This window comes from Octopus bimaculoides, chromosome 18, assembly GCF_001194135.2.
Source record: "Octopus bimaculoides isolate UCB-OBI-ISO-001 chromosome 18, ASM119413v2, whole genome shotgun sequence".
Classification (NCBI taxonomy): Eukaryota; Metazoa; Mollusca; class Cephalopoda; order Octopoda; family Octopodidae; genus Octopus; species Octopus bimaculoides.
In genome coordinates, this window is record NC_068998.1 from 19,141,892 (window position 1) to 19,168,014 (window position 26,123).

The following is a 26,123-nucleotide window of genomic DNA, read 5'->3' on the forward strand; positions in this document are numbered from 1 at the left end:
GAAAGAAGGAAGGAAAGAAGGAAGGAAAGAAAGAAGGAAGGAAAGAAAGAAGGAAAGAAAGAAAGAAAGAAAGAAAGACAGACAGAGAGAGAGAGTGTGTGTGTGTGTGTGTGTGTGTGTGTGTGTGTGTGTGTGTGTGTGTGTGAATACATGCATGTGTGATGACATTTTAGTTTTAGACAATTCAAAATAACCTACTTTATTTTATCCATAAACCATTAGTATTGTGAAGGTCAATATTTTAATACCAAATAGTAAACAGACCTATATACAAGCCTGGCATACATTGTCAAGTTAATTTATTGCAAGTTAGTTCTATATAGTCAGTTTACGTTAATTTATCAAAAATTGGAGACAGTAATGTATGTTTCTTCTAACAGATTTGACAACTTACATATAGATAAAAGTAATATTAGTAAAACTATAGAAACTTAAAACCCCAACCAAAATAAATACAATCTAAAATGCAGAAATAAACTCAAATATACAAAAGTGCAACAAGTTACTGAAAATCAACTTCCATAGACTATTGCTTGAAAAAATAGATACAGGAAACTTAGAATAACATCAAAGAGAAGCGTAGCTAAATACATGTTAAAGATGGTGATTTTACATATATATAACTAGCAGAGCTGATTTATGTATTCCAAGTTCTCGATATTAGTTTTCAATGCAATTAGATTATTATAGTACAGCAACAATGGTTAGTAACAATAAAATTTCAGTTTCAAATATAAATATACTCGTAAATTTGTATAGTAAAATGTGTAAAAAGCTCTTTTCTAGTTTTGTAACTATCAGACATTTGAGATTTAAGTTTGGCATGGTAAAATAACCCCAGTATAGAATCTTTAAAAATTCATTTATGTAACTAAGTAGTAGTCATGGTAAAAAATTGATTCCAAGTTTTTAAACATACTTTGCTGATATGTTATAACTTTCCTAGATTATTGTAATTTTAGTGTCATTACTAATCAAGAGTTTGGTTAAGGAAGTAGTGAAACAGAAGAATCAACAAATGCATCAAGTAACCAACCACCTTTTTCCCAATGTACCCATCAGTCATAAAATCATTCCCACTCCATGTAATATTTATTCCAGAAACGTAAATTTTTTACTCCACAGTCTGACAATCTGCTCCCAACAAAGGCAGTCACCCAGCATTTTATTTTAATAAAATATAATGAATGACTATAAACATATAATACAAATATGCATGTGTGTGTGTGTGTGTGTATAGATACATAGACCTATATACACACACTCACATCATCTTTTATGTTCACTTTACATGTTGGCATTGATTGGGCAAGTCATCACAACCCTGGGTTAATCAAAGTTTTAAGTGATTTGGTGAACAGAAAATGAAAGTGTGTGTGTGTGTGTGTGTCTCTCTCTCTCTCTCTCTCTCACTCTTTGTCATGATATCATGAAGCAGCTGTAAAAGAGAGCATCTTCATACAAGTGGAGTTGTACATTTCCAATCTTAGGCAAAAGCATATCCAACCATGTGAAAAAAAATAACTTTGCTTGGAAATAAATGAAGGTTGGTGGCAGGAAGGGCATCCGACTGTAGAAAATCTGCTTCAACAAATTCTGTCTGACCCATGCAACCATGGAAAAGAAGACATTAAAATAATTGTGTATACACACACACACACACACACACACACACACACACACACACACACACATATAGTCACATGGTGGTAAAGCTTCTATTAATGCCAACTGCCTACCATCACTACATACATGACATACACATAACATACATGTAAATACACACACACTCTTCAGCAACTTTCCAACTGTTCAGTTCTGTAACAGTTTGTAAGTTTGCCAATTTCTTTGGAAGCTAAACAAATAGAAGAAGAAAAAAACCAAACCCCTACTTTTATTACACTTAAGGAATAACCTTGCATTCTTATGAATGCTAAAATAAACTTCCTTTATGCTTAGTTTTCTTCTTCACTTTGAAAACAACCTTGATAAATGAACTCTATTTATTTTTTTCTTCAACCTTATTTGACGAGGAGATATGCTGCAAAGTATTTAACTTCTATCAATTCAGTTTATAGTGTACCAACTGATGTTACAATAATATTCAGTTTTATGTTTCCCCATAACATAATTTAATATAAAACACCACATTTGGAGAGGGCTAAAGGATGAGGTGAGTCAGTGAGGAGTTGGGCAGTAGCCATGGTCTTCACAGGCCCTCTTGAGACTGGTGAGAGATTAAATGACATGTATGTTTCTCTATGTACAGCACAAAACCAGTCTTTTTTGTGGAGATTTTTTGCTAGGTGAGGATTGAACTCAAAACCTAGAGAGACAAGAACAGAAGAAAGTACTAAAGAATTTAGTTGAATAACCTACTTCTGCCAACAAATGTTTAATAGTACTTAATTTTATTGACTCTTTAACTGCAAAATTAAATTTCTTTGTTATCCCAGTAATGATGTTAGATATCTGACTAAAAACTAGAATTGGTATTTTCTGCAAGTCACATTGCTTCAATAAATTTGACTCATCTCAACAAAAAATAGTTTCAAACATGACATTCTTCAACAAAAGATAGATTGGTATATAAAAAAAAAAAAATTGCTTTCCACAGTTAAGGGTAAATTTTGAGTGTATATATCTGATTTCTATAGTAAAAAGGTCACCCACCCCACCACCACCACACTGAAAGATGTATGACAAAAGTTTATTCAGATGAGAATTGAACTTAAAACATAGAGATAGAACCACTGTTGTTAGTTCGGTGTTCTTACACAAATATCTAATAATAATGCAATATCATGGCACTATTCAATGTGTAACATTAAATAAGTTAGAGAGAGCAAATGGGTTCTTAATAATATATTACGATTCCAAACGGAATGTTTTGTAAGTTTTAACTAAAAAACAATCTGAAAATTAAAAAGGAACAAATTATATATAATCATGCATGAAATGGTATCACATACATCTGGAAGTGATTATAGTTTCAAACTAATACCACACCAAAGATAGCTTTCTTTTCTTTCTTTTACGTTTTTTTGTTTTTTTTCCTTGATAATAAAAAGCAAATATGAAAAGAATAAACAACATATTCATTATCATGTTTCTATGTTGATAAAAAAAACAAGCTGTTTTGTGCTGTTAAACTTGCTCCACATAACCTACTTGGCTCTTCTGAGGAAAATAGGTTTTCAATGCAATAGAAAAAGAAAACAAGTCGCACATTTATATCTTGAATCTTAAAGAACTAGAATGAGTTGAACCACTTATAAAGCATTGTTTTCTGTTCCTAATTAGTAAACACTGAAGTTACCATTTCTACATAGGCTCCATGTAATTTCAGCATCATTATCATCAACGCAATTCCTCATTTCTAGTTTATGTGGGTTTGATCACGGCCACTTCACCACATACTTGTCTTTTTAATAACATAACTGTGAATCTATTTTCTGGGTTTAAATAGACTGATATAATTAGAGCAATTTGCTTTAATTCAATTACACTGAATCTCAGAACACATTCATGATATTCATATCTCACAACTAAATTTAAGCATACAGACATTTGAGTTTACTTATTATAAAACAAGAAGCTGGGTAATTTCAATGATGTAAAAGAAAAAAAATCTGCTCTCCTATGAAAAGGATCGTGAGCTCATTTCACAACAGGTATGTCAAGTTGATTCTCAACATCTTCAAACAAGAATTTTTATAAATTTGACTACATGGCTGTGTGGATATGGAGTTCACTTCATAACCATGTGGTTTCAGGTTCCATCCCACTGTGCAACACTTTAGGCAAATGTCATCTACTATAGCCTGAGACTGACCAATGTCATGTGGATGAACTTGGTAGAGAAATACATGTGTGAGAGAGAGGGAGAGAAGGGACCAAAGCAGAACAGGTTTCTTCCTACAGAGGAGCTACATGGCCACTCATGTTAAAGTGAAGGTGGGAGTGACCAGAATGGAGTGAAAAAGAGAAAAGATAATGGTAATGAGGTGTGAGGATGGACTTTTAAGGTGTCATGTGAGTAGAAGTGAGATTGGGCAGGAGAACAGGGAGTGTGGGTGGGTAGAGGTTGCAAGACTTCAGAGAGAGAAAGACATTTTCAGAGATGAGGAATGGGTGAAAGTGTGAATATAATGAATGAAAACTGGTGAATGATAAGTAGGGAAGAGTAGGTGACAACTGAAAAGATCTGGTATGGTTGAGGGGTGGATGCAGTGACTGATGAATAAGAGATGGGAATGATCTACACTACAAATGAATTGGGAGTGAGATAGGGGAGAGATGATTTACTGCAGAAAAAGGTAGAGATGAAGAGCAGCAAAATATTGGTTTCAAATTTTGGCACAAGGCCAGCAAGTTTGGGGGAAGGACATTGACCCCAGGTTTCACTTATTTTTTTTAACCCAAGTAGGACAAAAAGCAAAGTCAACCTCGGCAGAATTTGAACCCAGAACATAAAGATGGACAAACAATTTGCCCAGCATGCTAATGATTCTGCCAGCTTGTTGCATTATTAACATTCTGCTGCTCTGCAGCAGAATGTTAATAATGATACAGTAAACAGGCAGGAGAAGGATGAGAGAAGTGATGTGGGGTTGGGTAGGTTGCAAGAGTGTGAGGGAAGAGGTAGGCATAGCGCATGGAGAGAATGAGACATGTATGTGGTAGAGAAAATGAGATAATCTGGTGGCTTAGGAAAGTGATCAATGTAAAATATGGGTGAAGAGAACAGTATTACAAATGAAAGATTGCTATCGAGTGAAACATTTTCCCATGAGCAAAATGGTGATATCATGTTTACAATCCCTATAAACAGTACACCCAGTAGTTCTGCACTTTCAAAGGCAATTGGAATATATAAAAATCCCATAGTTGAAAACAAGCAAAGGTTGGCAACATACCAACATGGAAAAGCAGATTTGAAATGAAATGAACAAAGGACATTGAAAGTTCTGTTTGCTATCTGATCCATTTATGCTACAGCCACATTATTCCAAGCTTAATGCATTTATGAGCACATTGAGAATATTAACATGCTTGTAAGTTCTTTTATCAGGTTTCATATTTCTGCACCTTAAGAAATGCCTAGGATGATGTATCGGTTATAAACCAATCTTTTATCATTTTTTAGAGCAGATCAAATAACAAAAAGAAAATTACTTGGAGATGTCAACTACAAAGTTTTTAAGAAATTTGTTTTATCATTTACAAATTACTGCTTGGAAATGGAAGAATGGGACAAAATTTGCACAGTGTTATCTTAGCATATAAGGTGATATGAAAGTAGATTACTAAAAACAATGGCAACATAAACGTAACTAAAACACAAACCAGATCAAAAAGATATTATCAGTGAAACACAATTCCAATCTACTAAGTAACAAGGATTTCTTTTTGACTCAGATGAGTTTTTTTTTTTTTTTTTCAAAGAAATTGCAGTCAAATCTTCCTCAATATTACAGGCACTTATTTTATCAATACAACGATAATAAATACATTATCACCTCAAAACAATGAGATCCCCAAATAAATACAGTAAACACTGATTCCAATAATTTAATCCCAACACTATGGTGTCTATGTCTAATGATATATATATATATATATAAAGCACTAAGTCCACTTTGCTGAGTAGTTGGTGTTAGGAAGGGCATCCAGTTGTAAAAACCCTACCAAAACAGTTACAGTAGTCTGGTACAGGTTTTGGCCTGGCCGGCTTTTGTGGTACCATCCCACTCATGCTAGCATGGAACTCAGACGTATGATGATGATGATTATATATCATCATCATCGTTTAACGTCCGCTTTCCATGCTAGCATGGGTTGGACGATTTGACTGAGGACTGGTGAACCAGATGGAGCATGCAGGTAATCCTTTACAGCTATTACTGGGGTTTGGTGTTCAGTCAAAGCAATAAAATGCATTGTATTCATATACTCAAAATAGATTAGTACTGGCAAATGTATATGAATCAGCACAAGTTTAAACTACATGAACCACTTCATCATATCATCAGAAGGGAATGAAGTTTAAGGAAACCTAAATATATACAAATAGGCTCAGGTATGGCTGTGTGGTAAGAAGTTTGTTTCCCAACCAAATGGTTCCGAGTTCAGTCCCACTGCCTGACAACCTGAGTAAGTGTCTTCTACTATAGCCTCAGGCCAACCAAAGCCCTGTCAGTGGATTTGGTAGACAGAAACTGAAAGAAGCCTGGTGTGTGTTTGTGTGCACGCACATTTGTCTGTCTCCCACCATCGCTTGACAAGCAGTGTTAGTGTGTTTACATCCTCATAACTTAGCAGTTCAGCAAAAAGAGACCAATAGGATAAGTATCAGACCTAAAAGATAAGTCCTGGGGTCAATTTATTCAACTAAAACCCTTCAAGATGGTATCTCTGCATGGCTACAGTCAAATGACTGAAATAAGTAAGAGATATAAGGTGCAGGAGTGGCTGTGTGGTAAGTAGCTTGCTTACCAACCACATGGTTCCAGGTTCAGTCCCACTGCATGGCACCTTGGGCTAGTGCCTTCTACTATAGCCTTGGGCCGCCCAAAGCCTTGTGAATGGATTTGGTAGACGGAAATTGAAAGAAACCCATCATATATATGTATGTATGTATATATATATGTCCCCCCACCATCACTTGACAACTGATGCTGGTGTGTTTACGTCCCAGTAACTTAGCGGTTCGGCAAAAAGAGACCAATAGAATAAGTACTAGGCTTATATAAGAATAAGTCCTGGGGTCGATTTTCTCGACTAAAGGCGGTGCTCCAGCATGGCCGCAGTCAAATGACTGAAACAAGTAAAAGAGTAAAAGAGAGAGAGAGAGTCATACAAACAGATAGGTAGCCTCACTGCAGAGAGAGAAATAAATAGAGAAGGTACTAGACAGAGGACTTGAAGAAAAAGATGAAGGATGGGATAGTGCTGGAAAATTAGATGGAAGTCATGGGAAAGACAGAACAAGAAAAGTGAATGAAAAATGAGAGCTGAGAAATGGGGTACAGCTATAATGGCAATATAATGGTCAGTCAGCCAAAACAATGAGTCAGTCCTATGGGTGAATGTACAGTAGAATGAAACATCAAAATAGCAAAGTGGAAATAAATAGAAAGAGTAAAATTAAAAGGGAGAGAAAATTCAGCTCCCTGCTGTGCATACTGCCTGACTGTCTAGCTATCAAGCTGCTGGAAGTCATTGAGTGTGTAGGAGAATGGCAACCCCAGGCTACTGAGTTCTTCTAAGGAATAACTATGAACTTCTGCTTTTCTGATTCTCCAGTTTTTCAACTAAATCTATATATTTTTATACTCATTTCCACAACTATGTTACAAATGATCTGATATCTTTTGCAACTCCTTGTCCATCTTTTATTACACTGTTTGTATGTGTGTGTGTGCGCACGCGCGTACTTGTCTTGATATCATGTGATAGTTTGTAAATGAACTTCATCAGGAGTGGCTGTGTGGTAAGTAGCTTGCTTACCAACCACATGGTTCCAGGTTCAGTCCCACTGCATGGCACCTTGGGCAAGTGTCTTCTACTATAGCCTCGGGCCAACCAAAGCCTTGCGAATGGATTTGGTAGACGGAAACTGAAAGAAGCCCGTCATATATATATATGTATGTGTGTGTGTGTGTATGTGTTGATCCCCCCAACATCGCTTGACAATCAATGCTGGTGTGTTTACGTCCCTGTAACTTAGCGGTTCAGCAAAAAGAGATTGATAGAATAAGTACTAGGCTTCCAAAGAATAAGTCCTGGGGTCGATTTGCTAGACTAAAGGCAGTGCTCCAGCATGGCCACAGTCAAATAACCGAAACAAGTAAAAGAGTAAGAGTATACAAGTGGTATCCCTTTCCAACCTGCTATGAAGATATATCCAGCTGCAAGGAAGTATTACTATACTTCAAAACAAGTAGGGGTTGGTATCAGGACAGGCATCTAGCCATAGAAAATCTGCCTCAAGGAATTTCATCTAACCCATGCAAACGTGAAATAGTGGATGTTGATGGTGATTGCATCTTTACAAAAGGAGGCAGGTGGAAAAAAAGGGAAAGATTATAGGAAAGAATAAGTTGCTTTTGGGTAGCATATTGTTAACATGGTTAAATTTAATGGGATGTTTATTTCTGCCATAACATCCTCTCATGTGCATGCCTAAATGAGATCATACATCAATGCACTTTGGGGAAGGGAGATTTGTTGGTCAAGTTTTATAGAAATCATGGGTTTTAGGAAGGGAAGAGATTCTTTGTATCAGGAGCCTAAGAGTTTCTGGACTTCCAGAGCTTCGTTAGGTGCAGTTTGAACTCTCTGTCTCTAGTGAAGATAAATTTTCATTTATTAACCCTTTAGCATTTAAACCAACCATATCTGGCCAAAATATTCTGCCTGTTTTCTGTTCAAACTGGCCATGGCAAGCCTCTCTCATGTACCCTACAATGTCATCCTAAGACTAAACAATCACATCATTGAAATTTCAAAGCCACAAGATAATGCATGATTAATTCAAAACAATGTGAATAAATAACCATTAAGTCGGACAGAGTAATCTGAATGCTAAAGGGTTATAGGAAGAAATAAACTCCCTTTAAAACAAACACTATTTATCTACCATTATTTCTGTGATGACAATACTACTGCCTATTTGACTCTTACAAATTAAGGTACATCCTACTCACTTTTCCTCACTAGATGAGCCCATATTTCTCTATGCCTAATTGTCACCTGAAGTACAGTTGGAAAAACAAGAGGAAGGTAGCTGAATATTCTAAAATTTTGTAAGACTGGCTACATCGCCATCATATTGAGTGCTTCAACCCCTCACATCATCCACTACAAGGAGACAGATACAAACAAGTGCACACACATAAGACAGGCTTCTTTAAGTTTCCATCTACTATATTCACTCGCAAGGCTTCTGCTTGTCTAGGACCATATGATGCCCAAGGTGCCATGAGTGTTTATAATAAATCTACTCTTGTATTTATTTATTTTAGTCATTGGATTGTGGCCATGCTGGAGCATCACCATGAAGGTTTTGCCAAACAAGCTGATGCCTGACTCCCACACTTTTTTCTTAAGCTTGGTACTTATTTGATCAGTCTCTTTTTGCCAAACCACTAAGTGATGAGGGCATAAATCAACATTAGTTTGTGATGGAGAGGGACAAACAAAAAGACACACACATAGACATATATATGATAGACTTCTTTCAGTTTCTGACTACCAAATCCACTCATAGTGCTTTGGTCAGCCCAGGGCTATACTGGAAGACACTTGCCAAAAGAACCACACAGTGAGAGTGAGCCCAGAACCAAGTAGTTGAGAAACAAATTTCTAATCACATCTGTACCTATATATATATAGGTACAGATGAACCTATATATATAGGTCCGATGAACGGGAACGTGAAACTCAGAGTAACAGTCTTTTGTTATATTTCTGCTGCTTTTAAATAAAGTATATATATATATATATATATACATATATATATATATACATATATATATATATGTGTGTGTGTGTGTGTGCAGGTGCAGTGAATATATTGTCATCTAAATCACGCAAAAATGAAAATAACATTGACATCTCATTTTAATAGATATATTTACCAAAATTACATATAAATATCTTGAAATACTAAAGAGTAAATTTATTCAATAAAATAGCCATTGGCTTCAACCACGGCCTCCAGATGACTTCAGAATCTCCTGCAGCTCTTCTGGACGGTCTCCTTGTTTAAGCTGGTGAATGCTGCCATAATCCTAGCCTTCAGTTCATTTTGGTGTTACAAGGAGTTTTATTGGTCTCTCACTCAACTGTGCCCCACATACTGACCCTACTATACTGTATAGCCGACAAAATCAAAAACAAACAATGCACATGCACAAAATTAAAAATATAAAATGGCGACAATTTACCCATCGCACCCTGTATATATATATACATACACACAAGCACAATATTTAAGGAGTTGGCATCCACCTATGTCTGTTTCCCATTTGATTGTGCATTTATTATGCTTTTTTAACTCATTACTTAATGCAACACAATGTACTGCAAAAAAATTTTCTTGTTTGCACATTATGAATGCAAAACTATTGGTCACTATGACCAGACATATAATTAACTTCCAGTAAATATATTACTGCTCTAACATTTAGAGTGTGCTTCTTTCTGGGATATTTGATCTATTGATGATATATATACACAGACTATTTTTTTTTATATAATACATATTCTATTATATATGTATATTATCATTTGAGCATGGTCGATGCCAGTGCTGCCTGACTGGTCCTGCGGTGGTACGGTACGTAAAAAGCACCATTCGAGCATGGCCATTGCCAGTGCCGCCTGACTGGCTCCCATACTGGTGGGATGTAAAAAGCACCATTCGAGCATGATTGTTGACAGTGCCGCCTGACTGGCTCACATGCCGGTGGAATGTAAAAAGCACCATTCGAGCGTGGTTGTTGACAGTGCCACTTGACTGGCTCCCATGCCAGTGACATGTAAAATGCACCATTCAAGCATGGTCAATGCTAGTACCGCCTGACTGGTCCTTGTGCCAGTGGCACGTAAAAAACACCTACTACACTCTCGGAGTGGTTGGTGTTAGGAAGGGCATCCAGCTGTAGATCAGATTGGAGCCTGATACAGCCTTCTGGCTTGCCAATCCTCAGTCAAACCGTCAAACCCATGCCAGCATAGAAAGCAGACATTAAACAACAATGATAATGATCATCATCATCATTTAATGTCTATTCTCCATGATGGCATAGGTTGGATGGTTTAACAAGAGCTGACAAGCAGGAAGACTGTGCCAAGCTCTATTGCCTGATTTGGCATGGTTTCTATGACAGGATGCCCTTCCTCATGCTAAATGCATACATATAAGAAGGTAGCTTCTCTTTACTCTATGTATTGTATTCTCTTCATTTAACAACCACGCATAACAACAATTCCAATTCCATGCCTCTTTCTTAACAAGAGCAAGTGTGCCTGTCATATTTTGCATAATATATATATTATACAAAACATTGTGCTAGAAAAAACAGAGATGCCAGCAAATTGAAAGATATCTTAAATGATGGTGATACACTTGTCTTTGCTGCTGATAACAAGAAAGAGGTATGAAAGTGCTGTTATGAGAGGTGGATGACTGAGGAGAACGCATGGAATAAGAAGCTGTCACATGCCAATCCAACAAAGCTCAGCAATTCAAGTTAACAGAGTGATTAGACAGTGATCAAGGATATGAAGGTAGAGGAAGCTGCTGGTCCATGAGGGAGAGTTTCCAACATGGTAAAAATGTCTGACAAAATAGGATACAAGCTAGTCACTAGAATAGTTAATCAGGTAAGTAACAGGTGTCAGATATCTGGCATAGTAGTACTGGTACAAAGACAAAGGAGATGGAATTAGAGACATCAAATTGATGCATCAGGCTACGAAGGTCACAGAATGAATCGTAGCACAGGAACAGAATTAGCCTAGATGAAATACAATTCAGACTCATGCTTGAAAGAGTACCATAGATGCAATCTTCCGAGTGAGACAACCACAGGAGAAATAATTAGGTAAGAGTAAAGCACTAGCAATCACTGATTTGGAGAAGGCCCTTGATAGGGTGCCATGTTCTGTAATATGGTGGTCACTAAAGAAACATAGGGTGGACGAATGGCTTAATCAAGCAATGCAAGCTATGAACAGATGGTACAGCAACTAAACTTAGAGTCAACAATGGGTTGAGTAACAAATTTAGCATGAAGGTAAAGGTCCATTCAGATTCAGCCCCCTTCTATTCACCCTGGCAGATTGAAGCCATCACAGGAGAGTTCAAAACAGGCTGTGTATGCACATTAGCAGAATCAGAATGTGTCAGGTGTACAGGAGCATTTAGTATAGAGTGTATCCAGGAAATAGATCCTCTAAAATGCTCAGAAGTCTCCAAGTAGTCAATAGTTTTTCTTATCTCGCTAACCTAATCAGCAGTAGAGGTGTATGCTCTGAAAGCAGCATAACCAAGGTAAGAAGAGGGTGGGAAAAATTCAGGGAACTACTATCTGTACTGGCCACAAAAGGCCTCTCCCTCAGAGAGAAGGGCAGATTGTATGATGCTTGCATACTAAGCACAGTGCAACAAAGTAATGAGACCTCAGCCCTGATTGTAAGAGATTTGCAAAAGCTAGAAAGAAACAAGACTGTCGTCATTTGCTGGATGTGTAAATATCATTATGTACAAATAATGCAGTGCAAATGACTTGAGAGAAAAACTGTGCATAAGAAGTATCAAATGTAGTTTGTACTGCATTGGTTTGAGCATGTAATGCTCACAGATGACAAGAGCTGACCTCTCTCCTCAGCTTCCCTGCCTGGGATGCTTTCACTGGCTCCTCTCCTTAGCACCCCACTCCTGCCAGAGATTCTTTCACTGCTTTCTTCCTCTGCTCCTTCCAAAATCTCCTTATTTCATTTTATTCACTCTATTCCCTCCCCCCTTAGGTTATTCTCCAGCCTTTCTTTCTCTCACTGCATTTATCTACCACCCCCTTACCCTTTATCTCATCAACTTCTCTCCAAAGCTTTCTTGTCGGGAATGCTTTCTCTGCATTCATACTCTGCTCTTCCCCTAACATCTAGGGTTCTCTCTACCCTCTTTTCCCACTATCTATGGTACTCTCTTTCACTCACTGCTCTTGTTTTCTCTTTACTCTCCTCTCCTCACAGCTTCATATTTTTAACACCCTTTCACCCCTCCCTCCCCCATGACCACATCTCACGTTCCTTTTCCCTCACTTTCCATCCATACTCTTATGTGGAATATCCCTGGACCCCACTACATAACCTACCTCATTACTCTTACCACTCAGTCCCTGACTTTCTAACTCCTGACATTAATCCTCACCTTTTCTCCCTGTCCCTTCCATACTTCCTCCCCAATAATATCTCCACTACCACAGTCTTCTAACTATAAATCTGTTCCTCACATTATTATTTACCCTCTCTTCTATTCTCCTTCAGTTATAGCAGCCCTTTTAGGCTTTTAGCCATGTAAGCGGGAAGGTGACCTCACTAGTGCTGGTACCATAAAAACAGCACCCAGTATACTGTAAAATAGTTGGCATTAGGAAAGGTATTTAGCTGTAGAAAACATGCCAAAATGGGCATTAGAGCATAACACAGTCCTCCAACTCATTCAATCCTGTCAAACTATTCAACCCATACTAGTATGGAAAATAGATGTCAAACCATATATATAGAGAGAGAGGGCAGAGCAAAGTAACATTTTCCCCTTGCTAGACGAGTTTCCAAAAAAGATTGGAAATGAATGACATTATTTGTATGATAGTGACGCTTCCAACTATCATGCAGTCAAGACAAGGAGACACAGACACACAACCGAAACCACCTCACATGCTTTTTGGTCGGCCCAGGGCTATAGTAAAAGACATCAGAGGTGCCACGCAATGGGACTGAATCCAAAACCACATGGTTGGGAAGCAAACTTCCTAACATACTTACACACACACACACACACGAACAAAGTTACCTCTGTTGGGGTGTACAAGATGATGAAGGGCTGCAACAAGTAACGAGATGCTGTGAGACCCCCTTCAACCTTATGCCATCATCATTGCTCCATACGTTTTTCAGTACCAACAACTAGTCGTGTAACTATTTTCATATCTAAAAGTCTGTATTTATTTCCAACGCTCTATTCGTATTGATTTTGCGCGCGCGTGCGTGCGTGCGTGTGTGTGTGTGTGTAGAAAGCTTTGTTTACAATAAACATTCATAATACATATTTATAAAAAGAAATTAGAGACGAAACAATTACGAACACAAGTAACATAAACCACAACTAATTTTTGAAAACTGACACAGAACTTCACTGTACTGCGCACAGAAGCTTAAGACGAATAACACTGAAGATAAATTCTTTACGATGATAAGTATCTTAGTACAGCTGGAGTGAAACCTTACACCTAGTTTTTATATGTAAGTAAACATGCTGCTGTGTAAGCAAAAAAGCATACTACTTCCCGGGCAATGATCTAGAACAATGAGCTGCATGATTTAATTACGTTTAATTTATTTGTCACGTTTTTACAAAGACTAATAAAATACGCAAATGTAAATATAAAATCATAAATGTCAAGCACATAAACACATACAAACAATAAATAAATGCTATCTTATGACGGAGATGGGGATTCAATGGTAGCGGCTGGAACGGCTTGTTCTTTATAGTGATAAATAAAAGGTTTGTCAAAAAAGTAAAATTTTGTTTAGAGAAAAAAAGTTATCTGTAAACCTATTTCAGTGCCAGATATTTATATTTTTGTAACATGAAAGAACATTGGTTTATTTCGTAGCCTACAGGGGACCCGTCATATCAGAAAGAAGTAAGAAATTGATATCGTTAATTCGAATCATAAACAATTGAGTGCTGGTTTATTATAGGACTGATTATATTTATGGAAGGAGAGTAAGGAGTTCTACATAGCAGCAGTCATGGGAAGAAAGGACTCTGTATATGATGACTGGTATGAAATGCGGAAAAAGAAGCAGTACAAATATTGAGAAGAAGAAAAGTGAAGGTACAATTCGATAATTCTGACGAGTCTTGTTACAAAGTAATGTAGTGACGCGGGATTCAGAAAACAAAGCATTTAGATGGATTAAGAATCAAAGATGTTATCGATCAAATATTTTACATATATTCCTGCATACCAATGACAGAAATAGATGCCATACGATAAAAGCAGTATTCCACTGAGTCTTGCAAAGAGTAAACAGCTGCTCGGATTTCCAAAGCGAAAACATGCACTATCTTTATAATATAAAGTTCCAAAAGTAGCAGGAGTTGGTCATCGTGAAATGAATGGGATCTTTTACAATGGGAACTCTTTCTTTTAACTCTGAATGAACAGTTCCCCCACATGCGACACCTATATAAAATATTATCACTCGTAACAACTTTAATTAGATTTGGCTCAATGAATTCAGATTGGGGAAAAAGCCAATTTGTATATTTTATAAATCAATAACTAGCACACACACAAAACTTTAACATTTCCAATAACTTATATGTTATACTGTTTGTTACTTGAAAACAACCATATAGCAGACGGATAAAACATCATTCATAAAATGTCCACAGAACTATCTACATGAACAGTTTGGCTTGAAGCACCGCTTAATTATCACAAAAACTAAAGCAAATCAATAGTTTGTATTCAAAATATAGATTGCGTTAGATAAGAAGTGGGAAGAGATGAAAGAAGAAAAAAAGTAGAATGAAACAATGGAATCAAAGTAAAATAAAACATTCTGACGGAGGACAATGAATTCTTCAAAGACGGGAGGACAGGCAGTCAGGCATTTGTCCATTTCCTTAGCATTTGCATTCTAGCTATTCTCCCTTCTGAGAGGTCATCTCTAACAATATAAGTCTTTCTAGGATATTGTTATATGTGCGAAGAGAACCGATTTGTTGTAAAGCATAACTGAAGGTTACAAAATAACCAATGACGTGCTTATTTCTGTGAAGGAGTGCTGGACTGAAGTCAACAGGTGAAACTAGGAATGACAACAATGGCCAGCAATGAGCGACTGAAAAGAGTTAGCGGGGGGGGGGTCGGTTGAGAAAGGAGTTGCCAAGACGAAGGAATAGTTATCAAGGTGCATCTTTAATTACTTTTGTAAATAAAATAAATGCAGCGATACAAGTCCCTAACAAGTTGAATATTTAATCTTAAACTGATAAATTCCGATTTAATTATGAAATAACACACTCAAACAAATTCTACTGTAATGTCCCGTCAGTCGATTATAGTTACCATTTATATATATATATATATATATATATATACACACACACACACAACAAAGTCTTCAAGGTCCTTTGGATAATTCTAAGAGATTTGGAGAAAGGGCAGAGATATGCAGAAAAACAAACCTTCTTAGATTTCCTACTGTCAGACGTAGTGCTGAGCGACAATAATAGCAGGCGACTTCTCCAATGTGAAGGAGAGTTTCAGTAAAAACTGGCAACGAATGCCGGCTTCTTCCTGCTGCTGCTACTACCGCCTCGCTTCCATCTAGTTTTATTCCTACGCTGACTTCCGTCAGACTAGGACCTCATCAACCCGGTTACGTGTGACTCGCCGGCCAACACGAACCCGGAATAACCATAGTGAATAATGAAATTTGGAATATTGAAATACATAACAAGTATATACCTTCCTACACAACAGACCATGTGTGCAAAAGTTTAATTTTAAGAATTTTGTCGTTGATTTTCAGAATATATGGGTAATATTGAGTGGGTCTATTTTGTTGACAATTGACATCTTTACTACATCGTACCTCGGTTTCGTTAATTTTTCGTGTCACGTGTGTGAAAAAAAATTGTCCCAATCAAAGCAGACGGTTCAATATGTTGACATGGAAAATGTTTCTTGCGTGTTTTTAATATCTTAATCATGAAAACACATTTTTGAAATTATTTCAGCAAAATCAAATATATGCACGCAACACACGAGTAAATAATTACTTTATTTTTAGTTAGACGTCTGTCTTTTCCGTTAAATAATGGTCTGCAGAAAATTCCGGAAGACTTCCAACTAATCAAGTGGGTCACATTGGTTGGTATTCTGTAACGACAAGCCAGTTTCTCCAACTGTTTAATTATACAACAGGGCCAACTTATGCATGTCATATAATACGGATTCTATTAGAAAAAAAAATTATTATTCTACATTAAGTTAACTTATATTTCTTGATTGCATTAAATGTTTGGTGGGATTTTGAGGTAATCTTCCTGCGAGATACCCTGTTACTATGAGCCGGTTCGGTTCCTACGCAGTACATTATTTTAATTTTCATAGAACTTGATAACTAATGTATACGGTGATAGGGAAGGTAGGTCAAGAAAACCTTAAGTGAGATAATTCAAAGTGACCTCGTCGAATTTGAATAGACTGAGAAATGAGACTTCCTCGAACAAATTTGAACTGCTACAACGAGTGGATATAAGAGTAATATAGACGTAAATTTAAATGATTTTTCTGGAAAACTTCTCCAGATTTCGGAATTCCCATCATTATTTATATTGTATGACTAATTCTAACTATTATTAATTTTTCAATATTTTACCCTTTCGCAGTGATGATTCTTTCATCATTATAACTTTTTTTTTTTCTCTTCAATTGGCACAGGACCAAGTTTTGTTTATAGAAGAAATGCGAAGTTAGTTGATGACATTGACCTTAAAAGAGGAAATTTTACTCAGGAAGTTTCTCGTTGTGCTGAGATTAATTCATTAGATAATTGAATGAGAACCAAAAAGGTTTAAATCAAATTTGGATGTTTTATGAGAATTTATGAAGCCTCTTGTATCTATATGAGAATGCTGATTTTTAGCATTAATATAGAAAGGCAGGCCAGTGAGAAAATAATGGAACTAATATTCATATCAATGTTTGAAAGTATTACCAGAGGTCCAACGGACTTAATTGAAGTTAGATCGGACATCTACTTCTTGTAACTCACATACACACTAATTATGGGTCACCACCACCTACACATTTAAAATGTGCAATTTCACAAAATGTTATCAACATAACCTGGGATTTCTAAATGGTTTAAACTACTGCAAGGGTGCAATTACTATATATATATATATATATATATATATATATATATATATAAAGCACTCATACTGGTGCCACATAAAAAGCACCCAGTACACTTTGTAAAGAGGTTGGCATTAGGAAGGGTATCCAGCTGTAGAAAAAACAGGCAACAAAGATGGTCTGCCCTCTGTCCCTCCCCACCCCCAACCTTTCTAGCTCCAGTCAAACTGTCCAACCCATGCTTGCACGGGTTGGACAGAGTTTATTAAGGAAAATTTCCTATAGCCAGACACCATTCTTGTTACGAACCCTCACTTGTTTCCAAGCAAGGTAAATATTTCCTCGTGGTCAGAGATGATTGGAAATGAAGTGTTGTAGTACTGAACAAAGTGGCTTCATGCTAGGTGATGAGAGGTTAAAGAATGATAGAAAGATAGAAACAGGTGTTTTGTAGCAGAGGAGATACGTGACTACTCCAGTTGGAAAAGGAGAGAAGATGATGCAGAGGTATCAGGACATACCCTCAGGTACATGAAAATAAATAATAAAGAAATGGTTCAGAGCTACTGGACAGTGTAAAAGGAGAGTGGCAACTGGATAGAAGTGAATGGTGAACACAAATGGAGGTGTGTGGTCAATCGTGAATATCAGCTTGGAGGAGGGAAGGTAGAGGAAACAAGATTGGGTCAGGGAGGGGATAGGTGGCAGCAGAAATGATGTGAAGTGTGAGTAGTTATGCAAGATATGCACAATGCCAGGGACAAGATCAGAGCTACAATGGGGGATGAACATAAGCAGTGGGAGGGGGGCTGCCATTGGGAAAATGAAAGAATGGGTGTACAGGGGTGCATTCAGAGGAAAATAAGATGGTAGGAGATGACACTGAGAGTGTGAGATACAAAGTTCTCATATAGTTACAACAGCTGAATGAATTGTGCCATAGTCAGAAGGATGGAGGGGAGGGTGTTATGAAGGTGAGTTGTAGAGAAGAGACATGCTAGGGGCATATACATAAACTATGCTTTTTAGGGCCTCATTTGTAATGAGATGGATGGGTTTTCTTGAGTACAGCAAATTGCCAATCATCTAAATCCTTTGTCATCTCTCCCATGAGACTCAGCATCCAGCGGTCATTCTTCACCACTTTGTCCTACATTATCATGAGTCTCCCTCTTCCACAGGTTCCATCCACATTTAGCAATCGGCACAGCTTTATACATATACACAAATATTTATATATATGTAAATATATATATATATACACAGGGTGTGTAAGATATTTGAGGACACATTTATATTTATTAAAAAAAAACATATATAATAACAGATAATAACTTTATTTATCAAAAAATGCTTTGAAGATAAAAATAAACCTTTTCTATAATGTTATTCAATAAAGCCATCTTCAGCTTCAAATACTGCTTCTATCTGAGATCTAAATCATCTACATGCTTGAATCAAGTGGTCCTGGTTCATTTTGGACATTACTCTGACTATGGCAGCTTTCATAGAGTCTTTGGTGTTATGGGTGTGTTCATTGACCTCTCTCTCAACAACGCTCCACATGTAATAGTCCAATGGATTGAGATCTGGGGAATTAGGAGGCCAAATGTTAGGGATTATGTGATCATGAAAATTTTTCAACCATCCATTCCTGTGTTACTAGAGCCATGTGTCATAGTGCAGAGTCTTACTGAAACACATATGGCATTCCATTGCATACACTGTCTATCCAGGGCTTAACAATTATTTCCAGGACCTCAATGTATGTGGCAGAGTTTAAATCTTGTGGAAAGAAGTAAGGAGGCATCACATGTCCTTCATTGCTGACAACCCATAAAGCCATGACAGTTGCAGGAAAATTTTGTATGCATCACACTTGGAACTTCAGAAAGGTCTACACATAACCATCTGTTGTTTCTTCTGTTAACTTTTTGATCTTGGTCAGAGAAAAACCAAATCGAATCTTCTGCTGGATTTTTCAGTTTGTTTAGAGCCTTTTTGATCTGATGTAGTGATTTTCTTTTGCTTTTTCTGACAAATTGACCTTTCCTCATCACAAAACGTTCTGCCCATCCATTTGATCTGGGATAGTAAGGCGCTATCATTTTTTGTTCTACCATGAACATTTCACAGAATTTTCTAAATTCACTGGAAACAAATTGTGTTCATTATCACATACAATCATGTCTGGGATGCCAAATCTTGTGAATAATTTGTGCAAAAAATTTATTACCATTGTGGAGGTTGGTCTTTTGCACTTAACAATTTCTGGCCATTTTGTAAAACTGTCGACTATTACTGAGTAGTAATAACTATTTAACAGACCCGCAAAATTGTTGTGTAGTCTTGTCCATGGACTTTTTACTTCTGGCCAAGACTCCCATTTTTGAGTAGGCAATTTCACTGCCAGAGAACATCCTCTGCAGCCTTTTACTACGAATAAACTATACACACACACACACAGAGAGAGAGGATCAATCCTGGAATTGATCATTCTATCTTTTTTGGACATGATATGTCTAGGACGACATTGTCCAGTGTTCTTCCTGTTTGTTAAAAAGACATTAAAGCGAGATCTTAGCTTGCTTACCAACCACATGGCTCTGGGTTCAGTCCCACTACGTGCACACACACATACGCGCGCGTCCTCCTCCCCCAAGCCTATACAGTCATATAGGCAATATTTCGGTATTAGGAGATGACGTCATTCACCCACACAATGTCCCTCATGATATAGATGAAGAGGCTCGGCTGAAAAAGAGAGTGATGACGTTGCCTACTTATACCGAAAGATTGTCGGCTTATACAGCAGACTCAAAAATGCCACTACCATAAAAGCTTTGTCTGGGCCGGGCCGCCCTCCACGAAGCTGTGCTGCTGTGATTTTCACCACTCTAATATAGTAACAACTTCCTTGTCCATTTTCAGCCAATACACATAACGTTCCATTTGGGCCTGAAAGCAGGTGTTGCCTTTTCTTTTATCACGATCCTCACTTTTGTTTAGCACAACAACCTAATCCTTCCCAAAAAAAACATTGGGAAACAATTTTTCAATTGTTTTGTCTCAGTTGTTCAACTTCATTTGAACTTTTAACCGTGCCAACTACATTTTCACAGAGAACCCATGCTAGCATGGAAAGCGGACGTTAAACGATGATGATGATGAACACTAATGGGGGTATCCCATATTTTAAGTAACTCCATGTATTCTCTGCCAAATAGGTTTACTGACTTTTTCAACACATAAATGATTGTCCTTTTCATTTCACCTCGAAAAATTACATTGCAAATACATTCACCTATGAAATATAATTCCTTTCCTGTAACACTATATGTTACTTTATTTGATTTAAATAACTTCGGCTTATCGACTTGTTGCCATGGTTCCTCATTTGTGATAGTGATGTCACTATTCATGTCTAATTGCATTTTCACTCCAATGGTTTTGAATCTCACTTTTATGAATTTTCTGTTCATTATACAAACCTTTCTGATGACAAACTATTTATTTTTTTCTCATCTGGTTCAATTTTTCTCATCTGGTTCATCATCTTAATTCTGCAGTGCAATTTAATGAGTCCTGTGTTCCCACAACGAAAACACTTCACTTTTTTTTAAATGGACACTCTTTTCTCAGGTGCCTACCACCACATGCCATATATGGGTTTATCTCCAATATATATCATGTTTTTTGTGAAACACTTTATTCATCTTTCTGCTCTTCTACACTGGTTTTATCTATAAATAATTTCTGCATTGGATTTCCTCTGTGTCATGCCTTACTTTTAATATCATATCAGACTCTTCTGATAGTTTCTGGAGAGTAATATCCTGGTTCATTTCCAGCTTTGTGAGAATTTTTGTTCTGACTTCTGCATCCTTTTTAGAGGTAGGTCTCTGAACAAAAATCAGGCACTTGAACAAGTCTGGAGTTAGTTTATCCAGTTTAAATCTCTCGCACTCTCTGTTTACTCTACCCACATATATGGTAAAGTCTTCGTCATCGCTTTTCTCAGGGTTCAAACACTTCCAACATGTGTTGAACAATGATGTTTTTTTTCACTAAACATCCTACATAAAATGTCAATTGTGTCTATAAAATTTATGTCAGAAACTTTTTTAGGCAAAATAAAGTTACAATATTTCTCATGCTCTATTATCACCAGTTTCGTCAGAATTAGATGCATTTTCATTTCGTCCATCCAGTCTTGGCATTCTTTTTCAAAAATTTGTTCAAATCTTCAGTAATATGCCTCGAAAGTGATTCCTTCTTTTTGGTCATATTTAAATCCATTTATTGAATTTGCTACATGGTCTGGTGAAAATGTATTTTCCAGTTTTTTTACCAACTTCATTAGTTGTAGCATTTGTTGTTTTTCTTGTTGTTCTTTGAGTTGGTGTTGTTGCTGTTTTTGCAAATCAACTAAACCCTCGAGTTTTCCATAATTTTACAGATTTTTTTGTAAAATATATATACAACAAAAATGTTTGTTACTCCTCTGTTGAGTTTTTAATAGGTGTAAGAGGCCAGGTCTGGTTGGTTTGAACATAAAACAGGTAGAATATTTGGGCTGAATATGGCCATCAAAATTTCATATTAATTTATATTCCAAATATTTGCTTTGTAATGACAAAATTATTATACCAAATTCTTCATTATTTTCAAAATTAACTGAAACAAATGCAGTGTATTTCAACAGAAATATGGAAACAAAAGGGTTAATACACCCAGATACTTCATGAGCCAATAAAGGCAGCCTCTATATGGTTGCTCTATTCTGCTAGAAATAGCAGCAAAAATTTCCCTCAGAGTACACCCTATCAGGAAGAATACTTTGAATAAGATAATCCTAGACATGCAAAAAAAAAAAAGGCAGTATAGTCGAGTCAGGAACACTACAAACCTGTTTAATCAGGGCTAAACAACAATAACTAAACAGATAACATGGCTGTGTAGTAAGAAGCTTGGTTCCCAACCACATGGTTCCAGGTCCAGTCCCACTGCATGGCATCTTGGGTAAGTGTCTTCTATTACAACCTCAAGCTGACCAAAGCCTTGTGAGTGGATTTGGTAGACAGAAAAATGAAATAAGCCCATCATATATATATATATATCTGTGCGTGTGTGTGTGTGTCTTTGTTTGTCCCCCACCATCGCTTGACAACCAGTGTTGGTTTGTTTACAGCCTTGTAACTTAGTGGTTCAGCAAAAAGAGAACGACAGAATAAGTACTTTGCTTTAAAAAAAAGTACTGTGGTTGAGTCATTCAACTAAAAGTTCTTCAAGGCGATGGCCCCAGCATGGCCACAGTCTAATGACTAAAATGGATGAAAAAAAAAGACCATCACTGCAGTGTTTTATCTCATAAGATTATTGAATTTTATTCGGGGTGGCTTCATCGTTAGTACAGAAAAAGGGGATGTGTTGGACATTATAATGATGTCAAACAGCATTCTATGAAATGTCAAATGTTTAAATGTCATTAAACAATGTTTATAAATAGAGTGAAAACTTAGTACTTTCAAAGAGTATCAAGTCACATTCTTGCTATACTTGCTGCAGATTTTGGATGCTCAATATGTATGAATAACATCCAGATTATTCAATACTGCAAAATGACAAAATATGGAAACAATTATACTCTTTACTCTTTTACTATTTTACTTGTTTCAGTCATTTGACTGCGGCCATGCTGGAGCACCGCCTTTAGTCGAGCAAATCGACCCCAGGACTTATTCTTTGTAAGCCCAGTACTTATTCTATCGGTCTCTTTTTGCCGAACCGCTAAGTTACGAGGACATAAACACACCACCATCGGTTGTCAAGCGATGCTGGGGGGACAAACACAGACACACAAACACACACATAAATATATATATATATATACATATATACGACAGGCTTCTTTCAGTTTCCGTCTACCAAATCCGCTCACAAAGCTTTGGTCGGCCCAAGGCTATAGCAGAAGACACTTGCCCAAGGTGCCACGCAGTGGGACTGAACCCGGAACCATGTGGTTGGTAAGCAAGCTACTTACTACACAGCCACTCTTGCGCCTATTCATTTTATTTTATTTCATTTGTTTCAGTCATTGGACTACAACCATGCTGAGGCACCATCTAGAAGAGTTTAGTCAAACAAATCAACCCAAATACTTCTTTTTTTTTCAAGTTTGGTACTTATTTTATTGGTCTCTTTTGCCAAACTGCTAAGTTATGGAAACATAAACACACCAAAAGCAGCTGTCAAGTGGTCATTGGGCACCAACACACACACACACACAGAGGTTTCTTTCAATTTCTGTTTACCAAATCCACTCACAAAACTTTGGTCTAGATACCTAACTAGACAGACACACAGATAGGTATATAGATGAGTCTACAGATATATCAATAGATACACAGATAGAGAGAGAGATATCTTAATAGATATACAAATAGATGGGTAGCTGAACTGAAATCTAATGAAAATAATCTCAATTGGTAAATAACTTGGACTGAGCCTTTATGGTGGTGGTGGTTAAACAGCAAAAAAATGCAGTTTTATATATATATATACATATATATATATATATATATGTGTGTGTGAATACGGTTTTATCTTTTTAACTCATCTTTTATTTCCGTAAACTATAAAGCACATAATATCTGTCAAACATATTAAAAGCAGCAATGTCTTCTCAGTTCATTTTGATTATATTTAAAAGTACAGTTTTGATTTGAAATTTTTTGCTTGTATTTAAAACACTGGGTTACATGGTGACATTTCCACAGATCTCACAAGTTTTGTAATTATTTCATCAATCATCAATCATCATCATCATCATCAACATTTAACGTCCATTTTCCATGTTAGCATGAGCTGGGTACTGGGTGTTTTTTACATGGCACCATCACCAGTGCTCTTTATATGACACCAGCACCCACACGAATGCCTTTTATGTGGCACCTTGGTTTTAGGATCCCAAATACTTTTACTTGTTTCAGTCATTTGACTGCGGCCATGCTGGAGCACCGCCTTTAGTCAAGCAAATCGACCCTGGAACTTATTCTTTGTAAGCCTAGTACTTATTCTATCGGTCTGTTTTGCCGAACCGTTAAGTGACGGTGACATAAACACACCAGCATCGGTTGTCAAGCAATGCTAGGGGGACAAACACAGACACACACACACATATATATATATATACATATATACAATGGGCTTCTTTCAGTTTCCGTCTACCAAATCCACTCACAAGGCTTTGGTCGTCCCAAAGCTATAGTAGAAGACACTTGCCAAAGATGCCACGCAAAGATAATATATTTAACAACAAATTAACAATATATACATACATGCATGTGTATGTATCTATATATTTATACACACACACACGAAAATTTGTTATAATATACTTCTCTTGCTACCACTTCACCCTCACCCCCGATTAGAATGCCGCTGGCTCTCATTTGTATTTACATCCTTTTCTTACTGTTCTACAGAGGCAGTCATGCTTTTGCACACTTGGATTAATCTTCAACATCTTCACAGCTTGATTTTTAGGCAGACTCATTCTTAGCAGGAGACTGGTCAGCTCTCCTTATTTATTCTTATCTCTTCTCATTACTTTAATATTTCTTTGATATCCTCTGAGGTTCATACACTCTTTGAGGGTCACCTTACTCTCTTTTAAGAGGCTGACCATTACTTTGCTACATCCCACCATCTCTTTCATCTATGTATCTTCAGTCTTCTCACCTTTTTCCCTTTTTATTTTGGTTTTTGTTCTTCTATATATCAAGTGGAGGCACATGGATGGCTTAATGGTTAGAGTGTTGGACTCACAATCGTAAAATTGTGATTTCAATTCCTGGACTAGGTGATGCATTGTGTTCTTGAGCAAAGCATTTCATTTCATGTTGCCCCAGTCCACTCAGCTGTAGAAATGAGTACCACTAGTGTAGGTGCATTGCTTAGTGGTTAGGTTGTTGGATCCATGACTGTAAAATTGTGGTTTCAATTCTTGGACCAGGCAATCCATTGTGTTCTTGAGAAAAACACTTCATTTCACGTTACCCCAGTCCACTCAGCTGTAGAAATGAGTTTTGCCTGGAGAGGGAGGAGCTCCACAAGGCTTTCTCACCCTAGATACACTGCATGGCTGCTGTACTCCAACAACTCCCAAGGGATTAAGGGACTTGTAAATATCACTCTATGCCCTCCCACACTGCTAACATATTTTAGATAGTGTTCTTACTTTTAAGCCTCCTATTACCTACTCTATTACTCTCTTCCTCTATTGTGATGAGCTTTGTATTTACATTTTTTTTAATTACCTTCAACTGCCAAAATTTCATTTACTTCTAATGATGGTGTGAGGTTCCCAACTATTTTTTTCATACAGACCCCTTTGTTTACTGTTTTATTCTGGTGGACCCCTATAGCCATTTGGTGTCTAAG

At 36.9% G+C, this 26,123-nt stretch overlaps 1 protein-coding gene across 2 annotated transcripts in view; it reads right to left on the bottom strand.

Moving 5' to 3' along the window:
• The window catches only part of LOC106882202 (dipeptidyl peptidase 9), a 91,707-nt gene that overhangs the window by 56,207 nt on the left and 9,377 nt on the right, over positions 1 to 26,123 (bottom strand). Inside the window, exon 1 of one of the 2 annotated variants that reach the window (XM_052974481.1) lies at positions 16,001 to 16,135. The exons of the other annotated variant lie outside the window; for it this stretch is intronic. The gene's annotated coding sequence lies outside the window, so the exon portion shown is untranslated. Of the gene's footprint in view, positions 1 to 16,000; positions 16,136 to 26,123 lie in introns of those variants that run through there. 2 annotated transcript variants of the gene reach the window in all.